General features: G+C 49.6%; 1 pseudogene; it reads right to left on the bottom strand.

Moving 5' to 3' along the window:
• Positions 1 to 13,338: 13,338 nt before the first annotated feature.
• On the bottom strand, positions 13,339 to 17,118 carry LOC127207034 (REST corepressor 1-like; annotated as a pseudogene).
• Between the last annotated feature and the right edge of the window lie 1,710 nt (positions 17,119 to 18,828).

Below are 18,828 nucleotides of genomic sequence, written 5' to 3' on the forward strand. Positions count from 1 at the left end.
TCTGTGCAGGGATCTGATTGTGGCCCATTGTCACCATGGACATTGGGCAGCATGTGCAGGTGTGATGGGGGGCGGGCGGAGGGATTGCAGTATTCAGAAGGTGGACAGACATAGGAGTCTGCCCCACACCCTGCTGGGCACTGGCTTCCTCCCAAGGAAAGTCCACTTTTCCAAGGTCAGCAGTGCCAGGTGGAGATGTCATATGGAGACCTCTGCCTGCCACCTTCTCAACACACTGAGGCGATTTGTCCACCCTGCAGTCCTCAGCACATTTCCACCTTCTGCCAGCATCCAACAGCTCTGAGACTAACGAGTCTGGACTCGTCTTTTTTCCTGGTGCTCCTCAGTTGTGGAACAGAGGGCGTCTGTCCTGGAGGGGCTGGGACAGGGTGGGGAAGGGCACCCTTGAATTCAGGAATAGTAGCTGTGCAGAGAATTCCACATGTGTCCCCTGTGCAGCAGGACTAGGAGGCTGGCAGGCCTGTCCAAGGAGCCTTAGAAGGGAGCCATCTTGGGGGTTTTAGTCCCACATTGTGCTCACCCAGTCTAATGCCTGGTGTTCCAAGTAAGAGGCAGGCTGATTCCTGCCTCAATGCCCCCTTCAGAGCTGAGGAGAGAAGGCCCCCACCCCTGGGTACACCTGGGGAACAGCTTCAATCTCCTTTGTAGACAGAGGCCTTGAGAAGAGTTGCTGGCATCCAGCCTGGAGTGAGGCTCCTCTCCTCTCCATGTGAGTTTGGAGGCCCCACCTTCCTACCACTCACCTTCCAATGTCTGCCCTGCAGGCCATACCCTGAATACAGACCTAGACGCTGCAAGGATCTTCAAGGAGTTTGTAATGAGTAAAATCCCCAAAACTGGAAACATCATCATCCCTCCCCATGTCGGTAAGGAGGAAATTTCCTCATCCTCCTTCTCCCTCCTCCTCACTCAGCCTTGTGCTGCGGGGAGTCTCCTGTAAAATGGGGACCACACGAATGTCTCTCTTTTTCCATCGCTTACCTGAGTTTGCTCTGCCCTTGTCCCTTTACAGAAGCCTGTGAGTTGGGCCAGGCCTCCTAGTGCATGGAGGGAGTGCTGCAGAGCCCATGTAGGAAGTAGGAGCTGGGACCCTGGCTGACCTCTGCACCTGCAGGCAGAACCCATAGTGTCGAAGAGCACAGGAGCCCAGCACCCTCCACCCATGTGTCCGCATTCAATAAATTTGGTGCCTGTCCCCTGATCACATGTGTCTTTTAGGGTCCATTGGGCCTCAGTCTTGTGTAAGTCAGGTGTGGGCAGGTCCTCAAAGAGAACCGTGATCATCAGGAAGGGAAGGACTTTCCTTTACACTCACAGGTCCCCACACAGATGCTACAGATGCCACCAATGGACAGAGGGCTGGGGTGGGGGTGGAGCCTGCATGATGGCTCCTGGCAGAATGAAGGGTGGTGAGTGGGGGTCCAGGGAGGCAGGAGAGGTTAGCTAAGGTCACTGCAGAGCTTGGGCTCTCCAGATGTCCCCAGTGGTCTGGGCACCTTCCATGCTGGCTTGATGGAGCTGGTGGATGTGGGTTCTGTGCACATGGAAGGCAGGCTTTCAGGTGACGATTTTACTAGCTCTAGAAATTCACTATATGGAAGTGGGGCCCTCCATGGTCAGAGACATGCTGAGGTAAGAACTCCAAAATTCAGAAACTATAAAACATGAATACAGACCTGACTGAGCTCTGGTTAAACAAGAGAGAAACTGACTAACTCCTCCGTAGACACTCCCACATGTATGCCCAGTGTTTTCACATTTTAGCTACCATGCCAGGCTTATATTTTAGACTTGCTTCTGGGCACAGCTAGCTCCATCCAGAGGACTCAGCTCCTCCTGAGACTATCTTTTCCAACCTAGCAAAAGGACTCTGGACCAGTTTTGTTTGACCTGAGAATGAAGTTCTTTTGGCTGCAGGTCCTTGTCAATTGGGGCCGCTTACTTAGCATCCAGAGAGGGCACGCTGAGTCAAGGAAGGGGGCCCTCAGAGGACCAGGCCAGGCCTTAGGTGAGCGTGTCCATGGAGCAAGCTGGGCAACAGTCCTGCCCAAGAGAGCCTTGAGTCAGAGAGGGCACCCTCCCCTTCCCTGTGTTGTCCTCTCCAGCTGTCTCTCACAAGGGCCAGTGGCCACTGTGAGGCAGGATGTCCCTGACTCCAAGCTGGGTCTGTGTAGGGAGATCTGCAACCTTGCCTTAACACAGGGGCGGAAGACCTATCTTCCAGGCTTGAACCCTGTCATTTCTCATTAGTTGCTGAGGGAAGATGTTGTCAGCAGATGGTGCCTGAAGCCTGTCGGGGACTCTGCTTCTAGGAAGTACAAGGCTTTGTCGCTCTTGGTCCTGAGAACCTGGAGGGCAAGTGGGATGTCCACTCTCTCCCCACCCTGGTGTACAATCAGCTCTAGTTCACTTATTTCTCCCTTCTCCCCTGTGTTAGAAAGAAAAGTCAACATCAGGGCCTGGTGGTGCACGCCTTTAATCCCAGCACTCAGGAGGCAGAGGCAGGTGGATCGCTGTGAGCTGGAGGCCAGCTAGGACTACAAAGTGACTCTAGGACAGCCAAGGCTGCAATGTAAAACTCTGTCTTGAAAAAACAGCAACAGCAGCAGCAGCAGCAGCAGCAGCAGCAGCAGCAGCAGCAGCAACAGTAGCAACAACAACAAAACAAAAGAAAGAAAGAGAGAAATAAATAAATAAATCCTGCCTATTTTCTTCTCTCTCTCTCTCTCTCTCTCTCTCTCTCTCTCTCTCTCTCTCTCTCTCTCTCTCTCTCTCTCTCTCTCTCTCTCTGGGTGTTTGAGACAAGGTTTCTCTGTGTAGCCTTGGCTGACCTGGACCTGCTTTGTAGACCGGGCTGTCCTCCAACTCATAGAGATCCGCCTGCCTCTGCCTCCCTGAGTGCTGGGATCACAGGCGCGGGCCACCTGGCCCTGACTATTTTCAAAGAAACCTTTAGGCAGCTCAGGTCCAATTACAAATGAACAGATGTCAGCAGACCCCTGACAGTGCTGGATAGTCTAGCGATGCCCCAAATCTGCTAAGCTACCCCAGCACACCCAAACTGTACCTTTAGCGTTGAAAATCACTAACATCTGAGCTCGCTGCAAAGTCCCCCATCTGGACTCTGGTGTAATCACTCTTTGTGTTGGTTCCTGACTAGCTGCCTTCTCTCAGGGGCCTGCTGCCTCAACGGGCTGACAGTGGGGAATAAGTTCCACACCTAGAAACTTCAGCTAGCTGTGCCTCCTGCCACATTCATGTTCTTCATAAGCTTGCCTCGCAGCCTGTCTGGGAGGTCCTGCCGCTGTGCAGACCCAGACCAGGTCCCAGCAGAGAGGCCCTTTTCTCTTCCCGTGGTGTCTTCATTTTCCTGATTTTTCTGTTCTTCCTTCAGGAGGACAGAAAAGGCATGGACACTTCACTCAGGGTAGGAACCGAGGCCTGGGCTTAGACAAGCAGCTCTTGGTTGTCCCTCAGGACCAGGGCTGGACCTGGCTCCACGGGAGGGTGGGAGCCCCAGGGGCCCTTGTGTCATGCTCTTGGCTTCAGACTCCTGGGAGGGACACTTCCCACTCTGAGAGCATTCTCACTGGACAAGGGTCCTCAGAAGTGCCAAAGGCAGTCTTGTGGCTAATTCTACAAATTAGCTTCTCTATTCACATGCATCCAAACAAAACTACAAATCTCCTGGAAACAGAGGTGTGGGCAATGACTTTGGTGTGAGTTAAGGAGGGCAGGGCTCTGCTTCCCAAGTATGAACAGCATCAACAGCAGCAGCAGCGGCGTTGGCGGCGGCAGCAGCAGCAGCAACAACAGCAACAGCAGCAGCAGCAGGGAGTCCAGGAGCACAGAGCTGAGCTGGGACCATGCAGCTGCTGACACTCCCAGTGGGGCTGGCTCTGCTCTCTGTAGTTGGAGCCATGATGCCTCCTCTGTCTCCTGCCAGTGCTCAGCAGGTGATGATGGCCCTGGGGAGGGAGGATTGAGATGGTGGGCATTGGCTTTCAAGGTCAGGCCTTGACCTGGGTGGGTCTAAGGCTTGCTGAGGGGAGCCATGGGCGATGTTGAAGAGGTACCTCTCTTATGTCCTCGGTGGCATCTTCTGGGGTGGAAGTGGGGTTTGAGCATGTATCCAAGGCCACAGTCCTGTTTTTCTACTGTGGGCTCATAGAGGCTAGGGGGATGTTGGTGGTGGGAGAAGCTGGCTGGCCCCTGTCCTGGTCTAGCCAGCCCTGCCATCCAAGGTTAGGCTCCTTTCCTCTCAGTGTGTGAGCTTTATAGAAACATCTTTCCCTTCTTGCAGTAAGTTGACTCCAGATTTCCCCCAGGTCAAGGCCCCTGTGGCTGCTGTGTGCCTGTGGAGACAGCACCATCTGCTCATCTCTTTCAGGAGAACTCTGAGGAGTCCATTCCTCAGAGGAGGCAGCACAGGCTGGGGAGGAAACCAGGGTCAGGAGTCCTGGGGCTTGTCCCATGTTAACAATGTGGCGCTAGACAGCGGAGAGGACCAAGCTCAGATGGCGCTGTCACGTTTGTCTCTGGTCACTACCACAGCTGTGTCCTTTCTGGCCTGTCCTCCTGCTCAGCACCCTGAAATGAAAGGTCAACCCTGTCCTCCAGATCACCTCTCTCAGCTCCCTCTGGGTGGCAGTGCAGGGACTGTGGTCAGGGCTCTGTGCAGGAAGTGTTTCTCCCAGGAGGCCCCTGGCCTGCCTGCCTGGTTCTCTGTGCTGCTGGTGACAAGGGACAGGCATGGCCAGGACTCCTTCTGCCATCCCAGCTGCTGGGACCCCTCCATCTTGCACTGAGGTCCTACCACATCCTCCTGCCTCTGCCCCTTTGGCTGGCTGCCCGTCTCCATGCAAGCATGTGCACCTGTGGCCTCCTACTCCAGCTTTTAGGAAAGTGGTACATAAAGCGCTGGGCAGGAGACATGCCTATTCCTGAGTGGAGATGGAAGGACCCGCTGCCTCCCTTCACCTTTGAAAGAAATTCTCTTCAGGAGCTGGAGTTCAGGATGAACCTGACGTGAGTAGTGTCTGTGGAGGCAACCCTCTCTACTGCTGCTGAAGAATCCAGCCCTTGCTCCACACAAAGCATCCCTCAGGGCAATTGTTATCAGGAATAAGATGCCATGCAACAAATATGATAGGGAAAGAATTATTGGGCGAAGGAAAGGAGAGAGGAGTTAGGGCCTGAGTGCACCATGAGAGCAGAGAAAGACAGAGTGAGAGAGACAGAGAGAGAGAGAGAGAGAGAGAGAGAGAGAGAGAGAGAGAGAGAGAGTTGGGGGAAGGGTGCCACCCCTTAGGGAGACTGACAGAGGGGGAATCTGAGGAAGAGAGAGTGCAAGAGAGATGAGTGATGGCTTTGTCCTTTTTATCCCGGACCCTGGCGGTGGCAGGTGATGATGTCAGAGGTTGCTAAGCATCTTGAGGCAGGTTAGTGGAGCTGCTTATATGCTAACAGAAATGGCATCCTCTTGTGTTGTCTTGGCAACACCGGGTGATCTCTGCCAGCATGAGACTGATGCTCCCAGGACACTGACCTGATGTCATGAGGTCAGGGGTCCCACCTGCTGTGTTCCACACCAGTATGAGAGGAGTTTTCCAACACAGCATTGCTTGATCCTGTGACCAGCATGGGCCCCAGGATTAGGAATAAGGAAGGATGGTGGGTGCCCCGGGGAGAGCCATACTTGTACCCTGCATTCTAGGAAACCCATTGGCTGTATTCAGTTCAAGCTGCCGCTGTATGACGGAGAGGACCCTGGCACATTCCTCACCTGTGAGTAGCTGGGTTACAATTCTTTTTTTTTTTAATTTATTTTTTATTTTTTGTGCATTGGTGTTTTTCCTGAATGTGTGTCTGTATGAGTGTGTCAGTAATTGGAGTTACACACAATTGTGAGCTTCCATGTGGGTGCTGGGAATTGAACCTGGGTCTTTTGGAATAGCAGTCAGTGTCCTTAACAGCTGAGCCATCTCTCCAGCCCTAAGCTTAATTCTCATTTCAGTTAAGGGCCAGTGGGAGACCTGCTGCTCACATGGCTCTGTTGCCCACAGGGTGGAAACACGTCATCTACATCCACTTCCTGCCTGGGAGGAAGTTTGCCATCGCGTACTTCAGGGGCAGAATGAACTATCAATACTACCAGATGATGATGCTCATGGGTGTGTTCCAGCTCCTTTTGTGTTTTGTCATGGCCACAGACATGGGCCAGGCTCATGGCTTCCTACCTGGCCTGCTTCATACCCCCAGCTTGGAGAGCTAGTTCTGCCCTTCTTGATTTGGTGGGTTGGGCTGTAAGATGTTGGTCATCTCATTTTTTCCTCTTACATTAGCAATCATTGTGCCCAAATCTTGGGTCTACCTTCATCCATCATACACCTTATTTTTCCCTACCCCCCCTGCCCTGTTAGTCGTTGGCATGGTCCTGCATGTATCTGGTTGTGGCCCATTTGGCCTCAGGGACATTTTGGGCATCTGGACCTCTGGAGACATGTGCAGTTGTCAAGGTGGCCGGGAGGAAGATACAGCACCCACTGGGTGGATCTTTGTACATTGTCCAATAACCTGCTTGACCCAGGATGCTCCAAGGAGGAGTATCCCTTTCCAAAGATCAGCAAAGAGCATCTGAAGGAGCCACATGTCTGTCCTGAGCCAAGGCTCTCAACCGCACTTTTATTTCCTGCCAGTGTTCTCCAGTGCTATGCCGTGGTCCCTTCCTGAGGTATAATGTCACAGGGAAACCTCCTACGCTCTTGTTAGCTTTGATTGCTCATCTCCCCTTTCTACTTCTTGTTTTATCACCCTTGGCCTTAACCTCATGGAGGTTTTTGGCCCACAGGTCCCAACGATAACCTGTTCTGGGTCTTGCTATGGATCAAGGAGATAATGAACAAAAGTCTCAGCCCACTGGCCCTGCCTTCAGATGATGAAAACGGCTGTGTGTTGGGGATGAAGTGCCTAACTCTGGCCAGGATGGACTCAGGGATGGCCTCTGAGACCCAGTATTCTAGGGAAGAGGCCTGGGCCAAGGATCTGCCTAGGGACCATGTAGGAGCCAAGGATATCACTCTGTACAATGAGCCTTTCTTCTGTGGGGCATGGACTTTTATGGCCCAGCCTGGAAGATGGGATTCCACTAGGAGAGGCTGGGACCTGGTTTTTTGGAAGGACAAATTGAGTGCTAGATTCCTTGTCTTTTTACCTGGTGCTCCTCAGTCATGGAAATCAGGGTCTCTGTCCTGGAGGGGCTGGGACAGGGTGGGGTAGGGCACCCCTGAATCCAGGAAGAGTAGCTGTGCAGAGAATTTCACACGTGTCCTTCGCGCAGTAGGACTGGGAGGCTGGCAGGCCTGTCCAAGAGAGCCTTAGAAGGGAGCCATCTTGGGGGTTTTAGTTCCACATCGTGCTCATCCAGTGTAATGCGGGGTATTCCAAGTAAGAGGCAGGCTGATTCCTGCGTGAAGGCCCCCTCAGAGCTGGGGGGAGGAGGCCCCACCCCTGGGTACCACTGAGAGAGCAGCTTCAATCTCCTTAGTAGCCAGAGGCCTTGAGAAGAGCTGCCTGCCTGCTTCCAGCCTGGAGTGAGGCTCCTCTCCTCTCCATGTGGGTTTGGAGGCCCCACCTTCCTAGCACTCACCTTCCCGCCATCTGCCCTGCAGGCCGGACCCTGAAGACAGACCTAGATGCTTTGAGGGTCTTCAAGTTGTTTGTGAGGAGTAAAATGGGGGAATCAGCGAAGACGAAGAAGCCTCCCCACGCTGGTAATGAATGGGTTGTCTCTTATTTCCTTTCCATTCCTGAGTTCTCTGTCAGAGCCACCTCACAAAGCCTTTTTAACCCTTCATCTCCCCCCTACCCGCACCCCTCTGCCCCATCCTCACTCCCCCTCCCACGCTGTCTCTGCAGAAGCCTGTGAGCTGCCCAGAGATTCCTAATGCAGAAGGGCTGCTGCAGAGACTGCAGGAGTGGGGATCCTTCCTGCTCTCTCCACCTTGGACAGAACACTTAGTGCCAAGAAAGGAAAAGGCAGGACCCAGTGCCTACACTTCTTCCCAAGAGGCCTCTGCCTTAAATAAAGCTGGTAGTGTCCCCTGGCCACGTGTGTCATGTAAGGGCTTATGAGCCCAGGCTTAATATGTTTAACTTTACATTTTATTTATTATTTAAATTCATTTTAATATACATAGATGCATATCTGTATGTGGGTGTATGTGTAATTTGTGTGTATGTATGCACATGTGGAGGCCAGAGGTTAACTTTGAGTGTTGTTTTTTTTTTAGTTGTGGCCCATTTTTAAAATGGCTTAGTTTGCTTTTATTTTATGTATCTGTATGAAGGCTTGGTATGTGTACATGGGTGCCCACAGAGGCCAGAAGAGGGTGTCAGATCCTCTGGAGCTGGAATTCTAGGCAGTTGTGAGCTGCCTGATCTGGGGACCAAGCTGGGGTTCTCTGGAAGAGCTGAGACAAGCCATCTCTTCAAGGGTGAGACAGCATCTCTCACTGTCCTGGAGGTGGCCAATGTGACCTAACTTTCTGGGTAGTAGTTTCGGGGATCCTCCATTTCTGCTACTCTAGTGTTTGGGCTAGGAGTACCTGATACCACTCCCGGCTCATCGTGAGGCTTCGGAGGATAGAGTGCAGGTCCCCATGCTTGTAAGCAAGCACTTTCCTAACTGGAATATTTCCTCAGCCTCTCGGGCTTCCCTTTTTTTAAAGTGTGGACAAACACTCCAGTGTGAACAGGATCCTTAGGGAGAAAGGATTTTCCTCCACATTCTCAGCTCATCACACAAGGCCTCAGCACCCAAGGCCACGTGGCTCAGCGGTAGGCAGTCTGGGAAGATGGAGAGAGGGTTGGTGGCTGCAGCCTGCATGGTGGCTAGTGAGGGAATCAAAGGGTTATCAGTGCCAGCAGGGGGTCAGGGTAGGTTGGCTAGTGTGGGTCACTGCCCAGCTTGGGCTCTTGGGATGTCCCTAGTGGATGGTGGATGGTGGATATGAGGTCACTGAGGAGGGTGTGTGTGGGCTCTGGGGACATGGTAGGCAGATGAAGTAGTTCTCTAGGAAGCAGTGGACTTTGGAGAAAGTGGCCATCTGGGGTCAGGTCACCAAGAGACCAGAACTACCAAAATACAGTAAGCGAACACAAACACATAAAAACATATACAGAACTCTAAAAGCAGAGGAATAGGAAAACAAGCCAAAGCCAACCAAACAAAACAAAATGTAAGGCAGGCTGTGGCTGAGCCAGATTCTAGGGATTCCCACAGAGACATTCTCATAAATGGCGTTCAGTTGCTCCATAGACCAAAGCCTTTTCTCTGAGCACAGCCATTTGCTTCAGGGTGTACTCAGCTTCTTCTGACCTGCACAGAGGGTCATTGGTTTCTCCTCCTTCCTCCCCTCCCCTCCCCTTCCCTTCCCTTCCCCTCCCTTCCCTTCCCTTCCCTTCCCTTCCCTTCCCTCCCCTCCCCTTCCCTTCCTTTTGCGATTTAACGTTCCTGCAATTGTGCTTTACCACAGTGAGGAGACACTGCGCAGACCCCGGGAGTGGCGGGAGAGCACTGCACATGTCACTTGGCTCAGATGGCCTGACTGCCTTGAGCCAATCTGAGGCAATGCTTACTTAGTGAGGAAAACTTGAGTCCCGAGTCAGCAGGTGTACAAGCAAGACAGACATGAGAGGAAGTCAGCTCTGTTCTGTCTTTCCTTTGCTAACATGGAAACAGGGATCCAGTTAATGTAATGCACTGTTTGGCTTACTTTGGGTGTGTAAATTATACCAATCATACATCCGATATTTAGAAAAACAAAAGTGGCTGGGCATGGTGGTGCACACCTTTACTCGAGAAGCAGAGGCAGGTGGATCTCTGTGAGTTCAAGGCCAGCCTCGTCTACAAAGTGAGTTCCAGGACAGTCAGGGTCAGGGCTATTACATGGTGAAACACTGTCATGAAAAACAAAACAAAACAAACAACGAGAACAGCAAAAGAATCCTAGAAAAACAAAATCAGGGTATAGTTGAAATTTAAAGTGAGAATGAAGTCACTCAGACTGTGTGTAGCACTGAGGAAACTGTACAGCCAAGAACAACCGCTTAATTAGTCCCCCACAGTCAGCCTTTTTGCCTTTTCTTTTTTGATTAAAGTTTGTGACCATCACTGGGTGGTCTATCAGAAACCATCTTTAGGGAGCTATCTTGACAACTAAAGAGGCAGTGAGTGTGCTACAGGAAACTCTGCTCACCCTGACACAAGCACCTGAGTGTGTGACACTAAGCTGATCAGCACAGCTGAGGCAGGAAGACCCCAGCTAAAGAGGCATAATACAGAACTGATCGTTGCTGCTGACTAGTCAACATAATATTCAAATAACAGGGTGTTTAAATGGAAAAGGGAAAAGAACCAAACACTTTACATGTCTACATAAAATTAAATAAGACAAAATTTTAATGTATACACAATACAGTTTATATCCTTAGAGATCACTAAACTGAAAGCTAGATAATTATTTGTGTTCATGGTCTTATATTTCTATTTAGATTTCCCCACAAAAATCTATAATTATATAATTCATATTGATAACTTTTAAGAGCACAAAGCTTAAGTGACATTCCATCAGAAGCATCATGTCCCAAACCTAACCTGCTGGTGCACCTAATTTTTGACATATTTAACAGTCACAGTTCAAGAACTCCTTCCCTGACCCCAACCCTGCCCCCAAGCATGTGGATCTCTGTAAGTTCAAGGCCAGCCTGGTCTCCTAAGTGACTCTAGGACAGCCAAGGCTACACAGAAACCCTGTCTCAAAAAACAAAAAACAAACAAACAAACAAAACCCACAAGCAAACAAACAAAAAAATAGTGATTTCTTGAGTTTACATCACTGCAGACTGTGTCATGAAGATGTTTAAAACATGAAGAGTACTCAACGCCAGTCAGGCAAAAACCGCTTCCCCCGCTTGTCAAATGAAAATGGCATGTCTCTTTCCCTTGAAGAAAAAGGCAAAACCAGCTACTCTGGTTGTAATCGTGCCTGGTTCTTGATGGTTGGAAGCCACTCAGTGCTTGGAAGCAGGAAAAGACAGGGCAGCATGATCCTGGTGCCTGGCACAGTCACTCTGCCTGCCACATCATCCAAGATGACCAGCAAGTCTAGTCACCGTGGAGAGGAAACAAATCTTATGGAAAGTAGCCTGGGCACAAAAACAGACAGAGCCACCGGCAGAGCCGGAAAGCCACTGTAGCAGCCGCCCACACGGCCTGTGCTCACTGGAAGGAGCACATGCAGACAGCTAGGTGAGCAGGGCTTTATCAGGTGCCTTAGTGTGCCTGGGAGCCATACACGGAGTGTAGGCTGACCCTGCCCCGTGTTCCCTTTCAGCTACACAGCAGGGTTATGATAAAAACAGAGAAAAACTGACTTGAGCTGGGCATGGGTGGTGCATACCTTTAATCCCAACACTTGGGAGGCAGAGGCAGGTGGATTGTTGTGAGTTCAAGGCCAGCCTGGTCTACAAATCGAGTGCAGGACTCTGTCTTGAAAAACAAAACAAAACAAAACAAAAAAAAAAAGGAAAAGCTGCCTCTTTACTAGTGATACCTTTCATGGGTAGGGACCGTGGGCTGTGCCCCTGGCATTTCTCCACAGGCTCTTCTTGACTGATGGGCACCTGGTAGGGACAGGATGAAGAAAGTCCCTTTGTACTCGCCTTTGGAATGACCTGTCTCCAGATTTCTCAAAGACAATGTGCACCCTACTCCCAACCTACATTTCTATAGGTGAACCTCTTTCTAAAGAGAAAATCAGCTAACTCTCGAAAAAGGAAGTGCTTAGGAGTCAAAACATCAAATTTTGAATTGCATACTTTAAATTCCATTCATACCTTAAAGGATCTATTTTTTTTTCCCTTTGTAGTATTGAAAGCAGAAAAAAAAAATATACTCAAATGCTGCAAACAACAAAAGATATTTCCACATGGTTGGTGCAGTCTGAACTGGCCACAGATGCTAGAATGCAGTCTGGTAAGAAAGCAAAAGTGATTCTGAAAGTTTCCAAATTTATTAGAGACCTTTGCTTGTTCCCAGCCCAAACAAACGGCATTACATTACACTCTGTAATTGTTTCTTTTCATCTTGATCTCACTAGCCAACACATCCACAAATTTTCTGTCCTATCTGCTGCTAAAAGATGGGTGTGAGGGTTGGGGGGTGGGGGGGGATGGTGTTTGTGTGATCACACTGGTACACAAATGATGTGAAAGGACACATGGAGTGACATACGGTGGCCAGGCACACCCAGAGGAGGAGGGCTAATGGTGTGTAGCATCTAGAAAGCCATTTCTGGCCTCCTTAATATATTTTACTGAACCGACCTGACATTTACAGTCTGTACTTAGTTGAGTGTACAGAGGCTCTCCCCATCTACTACACCCCAGTGACGCCATCTTTGGCAAGCGATAAACTTTAGATAAGACATTTGAACAGCAACGGGATTGATAAAACGGCTGCCAGAGGGGAGAAGGCACCAACCTCAAATGCAGAAGCAGCAAGAACAGTGCATATGAAACAACGAATGCTCTTGGAGTTGGGTGATTATAGAGTAGTTGGGGAGTCAAGAAGAGATGATGGGGTGCACTCAGCCTGGGACTATAATGCTGAATGAAGGTTGAGGTCCATGCTCCCCTTAAGGTACAATGTCCAAGGGCAGTTACTGCAAATGGATGTTTCTCACTTGGAAAGAGAGAAACAGGAAAGAGTTAGGGGAGAGAGAAAGAGGAGGAGCCACCTGATTATAAACTGTAACTAACTCTACCCTGTGTTTAGGGAAACAGCTGTATCAGGAAGCTTGGTATGAGAAAGGTTACCGTGTGTTCTGCCAATGGACTGTGATTTCCAAAGAAACATGGTGTTACAAAGGTGGCTGCCCCAGAAAAGAAGGGGAGAAATTTTCTAGGCCTACAGGGCCTTCTGAGAATTAGACTATGCACAAAGTAGAAGCTGCAGGCCGTGCAGGGACAGAGCCAGCTTTTCATTCTGAAGCCAGTGATTGGGAGAGCTGGCATCGATGGTGGCGCTTGGGGGCATCAACTGGAAGGACAGTAGGTCCCAGACTCCAGGGTGGTGTGCAGGCTGTGGCTCTCCCAGCCCGTGGGCAGACTGAGGTGTAGTGGAGCGCTCTGGGAAGCTGTGCCAGCCTGGAGGAATGGGCAAAGAACTAAGGCAGATGCGATGTGATGCTGTGTGACGCCTCATACCAGGATGGCATGTTGGCCATACCAAGGGTTGAAAGCTACCAGCAGTTTTCATGAGGCAGATGCGTATCGTATGTCGAGGGCGAAGGTGGCCTCCTCTTCCTGGGGGATCTAGGTGGAGCTACCTTGAGCCTTAGCAGGTTTTTGGTTACTGAGCCCCTTGCTCTTTACCGAATCCCACTTCCCATTCTTGTAACACTTTGTCCATGTCGAAGAACCATTAGTAATTTAGAAAAAAGCTTTTCATGTGAACAACTGACTTGTTCCAAGCTGCTCTCTCATAGTCCAGCATGAGTTGGATTTCTGAGTGATCTCCGGAAGTTGGTAAGACTCTGTTACACCATCAACCTTTTTTTCCCGTCTGTCTGTCTGTCTGTTTATCTATCTATCTATCTATCTATCTATCTATCTATCTATCTATCTACTTTACATCTTGATCGAAACCTCCTTCTCTCTCTCCACTTCCCCCTCTCCTTCTCCTCCTCCTCAGAGAAGGGGAGCCCCTCTCCCCTGCCACCATGGCACATCCATGGCACAGGCCCTTCCCAGGCACACCAAGTTGCAGCAGGACCAAGTGCACCCTCTCCCACTGAGGCCAGACGGGGCAGCCCGGCTAGGGGAAAGGGACCCAAAGGCAGGAAACAGTCAGAGACAGCCCTGCTCCAGTTGTTGGGAGACCCACTTGAGGACCAAGCTGCACATCTGTTATGTATGTGCAAGGGGCCTAGGTCCAGCCCATGCATGCTCTTTGGTTGATGGTTTAGTCTTTGTGAGGCCCCATGACCCAGGTTAGTTGACTCTGTAGGTCCTCTTGTGATGTCCTTGACCCTGCTGCCTCCCTCAATCCTTCCCCTCACTCTTCCACAAGACTCCCTGAGCTCCCCCTAATGTTTGGCTGTGGGTCTCTGCTTCTGTTTGCATCAGCTGCTGGACGAAGCTTTTCAGAAGGCAGTTATGTTAGACTCCTGTCTGTGAGCATAGCAGAGTTTTATTAATAATGTCAGGGGTGGGCTCTCTCCTATGCTGAGGGTCTCAAGGTGGGCCAGTCATTGATTGGTCTTCCCGGTGGGGCTCTTCTTGGCCAGCCAGCAGCCCACGAGGGCCAGAGGAGCAGAGGCAGGGCACAGGGCTTGGAAGGCCATGACCACGATGGAAATGACCTCCGGGAACCACTTCAGCGAGATAGCTCAACTTTATTCTGGGCAAACAAAGGCTGTATAGTCCTCGGGGGAGTGCGGGGGGTTTCACAGGATAGGTGTACATAATTGGTTAAGGCTAGGGATTCTAGGGATGCTTTGATTTTCATTGGGCAGCATGATTCTATCATATGAAAGGGAACGCAGTACCTAATTATCCTATAGGCGCAGGGAGGGGAGCGCTAGCAGGGAGCTGTGTCAAGGGCCATATGTTAGATGTAGTTAGAGGCATCTATGCCTAAAGATGGTCTCCAGATGAAGTCAGGCAGGGAGCAAGAGGCCATGCTGGGGAGAGGGAGCCCTCCATCTAGCCTCTAGCTCAGAAAAGCTGTCCAGACTGGGAGGACCGCAATGTCACCCAGCAGCGTCCTCCAGCATTTCCCCCAATCTCTGCTCCATCTGTATTCCTGCACAGCTTGTAGGCAGGACACATTTTGGGCAGAAGGTTTTGTGGGTGGGTTGGTGTCCCCTTTCTCCACTGGAAGTCCCACCTGGCTACAGGAAGTGGTCACTTCAGGCTCCATATCCCCCATTGCTAGGAGTCTCAGCTCAGGTCACCCCCTTAGACTCCTGGAGCCTCCCCCATCCCAGGTCTTCAGGTCACCCCAGAGATTTCCACTCTCTCCCAGTCCTCTCCCGACAACTGATCCCCACTACTTGACCTTCCCCATCCTCTCCCAGACCCAGTTCCCTCCCTCCATCCACACCAGATGTCTATTTTATTTTTTTCTTCTGCTTGAGATTCAAACCTGCTCTCTCGGGCCCTCCTTGGCTTCTTTGGGTTTGTGGATTGCAGCATGGTTATCTTGTGCTTTATGGCTAATATTCATTTATAAGTGAGTACATGCCACATGTGTCTTTCTGGGTCTGAGTTACCTTACTCAGAATAATATTTTCTAGTTCCATCCATTTGCCTGAAAATTGCATTATGTCCTTGTTTTTAATAGCTGAGCAGTATTCTATTATGTGGATGTATCACTTTTTAAAAAAATCCATTCTTCAGTTGAGGGACGTCTCGGTTGTTTCCAGTTTCTGGCTATTACAAACAAAGCTGCTATGAACATAGTTGAGCAAGTGTCCTTGCGGTATGGTGGAGCATACCACATAGCTGGGTCTTGAGGTGGAGCTATTCCCAATTTTCTGAGAAAGCACCCGGTTGATTTCCAAAATGGTTATACAAGTTTACACTCCCACCAGCAATGGAGGAGCGTTCCCCTTGCTCCACATCTTTGCCACATCAAGTTTTCTTCAGGAGCATTGTTCATTAGTCGGGTGGTGGTGGTCCACACCTTTTATCTTAGCACTGGGAGGCAGAGGCAGGCAGATCTCTGAGTTCAGAAACCCTGTCAAAAGGAAAAAAAAAAAAAAAAAAAAAAAAGCACTGTTCGCCTGCTTGCTGTTCTGAACCTGTCCTTTGGCCATTTGTTGGAGCCCAGTTTGTTTCAGCATTGTGGCTGCAGCAGTAGCATTAGCACACTCTCTACATTGTGAGACGGAAACATTCCTTTCAGAGGTTTCCTTTTTGCCCTGTCTTTGTTGTGTGCATTGTTTTTTTTTTTTAAGATTTATTTATTTATTATTATGTATACAGTGCTCTGCCTGCATGTACACCTGCAGGCCTGAAGAGGGCCTCAGATCACATTCTAAATGGTTGTGAGCCACCATGTGGTTGCTGAGAATTGAACTCAGGGCCCCTGGAAGAGGAGTCAGTGCCCTTAACCTCTGAGCCATCTCTCCAGCCCCTTGTTTTGTTTTTTGACCTGAGTAACTGTCTCAGTATGGTGCACCTCCTTTTTGCTTTCTTTGTTTGGATCAATCTCAATATCAGTGGGTTACTTCTGCTTGTTTCTTCCATTTCATCCTCACCCACTAGCAGTTTTTGTTTCTGAGAGTGAAGATCCTTCACACTGATTTTTAAAAGGGTTATTTATTTATTTTATATCATAAACTTATTTTATATATATATATATATATATAAAAATTCTGTTCTGCCTGTGTGTAACACCTGCATACCAGAAGAGGGCACCTGATCTCATTCTAGGTGGTTGTGAGCCACCATGTGGTTGTTGGGAATTGAACTTAGGACCTTTAGAAGAACAGCCAGTGCTCTTAACCTCTGAGCCATCTCTCCAGCCCAGCCATCACATTGATTTTAGCTCTAGTTTCACTTCCAAAAGTAGGAAAATTTGACCAGACTTGTTATGGATTTGTTGGGAAACATTTGCTGGATTCTATGAAAAGTTTTCCCAGAAAAACTAAAGATTCGCTCAAAGACGCCTTTATCTCCTACAGTCTACTCATTTTGAAAGTTGGGCAAATTGGCTAATGATTTTCAGCATCACGCTATGCCATGTATCCATGCATCTCTTTGGTGACAGCGTTGTGCTCATCCCATTTTGTTTCTGAAAGATTCTGATTAGGTGACCAGACAACATGCCAAGATTGACTTTCTTTTGACTGCGCCTTGCCAGTTTGGCTCGGTCAAAGTCAGGCATGGCTGCCTGGTACTGGGGTCCCATCTGCTGCACCGCCGAATGTGCTTCTCATTGCTGGACTAGCCTGAGCTAACTTCCTCCTAGGAGCTGCTGCCGCTGCTCCATTTGAGGACCTCCGCTGCCCAATTTCTTATGGTCATTATTGTGGGCTGCTATGGCAGCTGTGTTCCTTCTTCCCCTCTTCCTTGAGACCTCAGGGTCCTTCTCCAACACGGACTGCATCAGGGGATGCTGGTGGGCTCCGGCCTGGGCAGGCTCACAGGATACACTGGGGCTAGTTGGGGCTAGATGAGGCCCTCATTCTTATTTTAAAGACTTATTTTTATTTACATCTAGATATGCGTGTCTCTGTGAGTTTATGCCATATGTGTGCAGGTTCCTGAAGATGCCAGGGACCACTGGATTCCTGGAGGTGGATGTGAACCGCCTGATATGGGTGCTGGGAACCAAACACAGATCTTTAGGAAGAGCAGGAGGAGAGAGCCCTTAATTGCTGAGCCCGTGCTGCCAGCTCCTCATCGATCAATGCGCTGTTCTAAAAAATAGCACAGAGATTGTAGACACATTTTTACCATGTTTTCCCCAATGGTGTCTTTCAAAACTGCAGAATGTCTCACACACACACACACACACACACACACACACTGACATTGATGTGACTGACATGTAACTAACTGATCAGTTTGGGTCTCTCTGGGGCTTCAAGTCCATGTCTTGCCTCCTGTTAAACTATTTGCTCAGGTGTTTGTCACAGTGATGAAAACTGCCCATGTAAACTTTTACAAAGTGACTATGAGTAGGTCACAGTTTTCCTTCTGTGGGATGTGTTTGTTGTTTTAAATGAAAATTTCCGAGACTTAGAAGCCAGATGTGGGGGTGAAAAACCTGCTAGCTCAGAGAGGCAGAGGAAGCACAGCTGACCTTCCTACTCAGCTCACATCCTGATGGAAAAGGCGCCAAAGGATCACTAACTCAGTTGACAGCCCAGGAGGAGAGGTCAAAAAACCCAAGGCCAAAGGCTTGCTAGCTCAGAGCTCAAAAAAGCCCAAAAAGCCAAAGGCCAAGGAGGTGAAGAGCTAAAGCTCCTTCTTCTTCTATGGGCTGTCTAAATACCTCTCAACTCAAAGTCCCTCCTATTCTTGTTTGTTTGTTTTTTGAGACAGGGTTTCTCTGTGTAGCCTTGGCTGTCCTGGACTTGCTTTGTAGACCAGGCTGGCCTGGAACTCACAGAGATCCACCTGCCTCTGCCTCCTGAGTGCTGGGATTAAAGGTGTGCACCATCACCCGGGGTCCCCTCTATTCTTTTCTTCTTCTTCTTCTTCTTCTTCTTCTTCTTCTTCTTCTTCTTCTTCTTCTTCTTCTTCTTCTTCTTCTTCTTCTTCTTCTTCTTCTTCAGATTTATTTATTTATTATGTATACAATGCTCTGCCTGCATGTGTGCCTGCCTGCCAGAAGACGGCATCAGATCTCATTCTAGATGGTTGTGAGTCACTATGTGGTTGCTGGGAATTGAACTCAGGACCTCTAGAAGAACAGTCAGTGCTCTTAACCTCTGAGCCATCTCTCCAGCCCACCAGCTCACTTCTTATTTTCCTTTCCTTTTTTCCTTTCAGCCCCTCAGATTCCCTTGGACTTTTCTTGGGGTTGGTGTGTACATTGTCAGTCAGAAGGGGCCCAGTGTGCAGTCTCTGATACTAGGGTTCCATCTCCATGGGGGAGGGGCTGGGGCCAACAAGAATGCAAGGGAGCCTCTGAAAGTCACATGCTTCTCAGGAGGAGCCTAGAGGAAAGCTGGGATCCTGCACAGGAGAACCTGGTGGGTGATTTCATGCATGGATCGCTCTCCCACT

The sequence above is a fragment of the Acomys russatus genome, chromosome 24, assembly GCF_903995435.1.
Source record: "Acomys russatus chromosome 24, mAcoRus1.1, whole genome shotgun sequence".
In the NCBI taxonomy this organism is placed as follows: domain Eukaryota; kingdom Metazoa; phylum Chordata; class Mammalia; order Rodentia; family Muridae; genus Acomys; species Acomys russatus.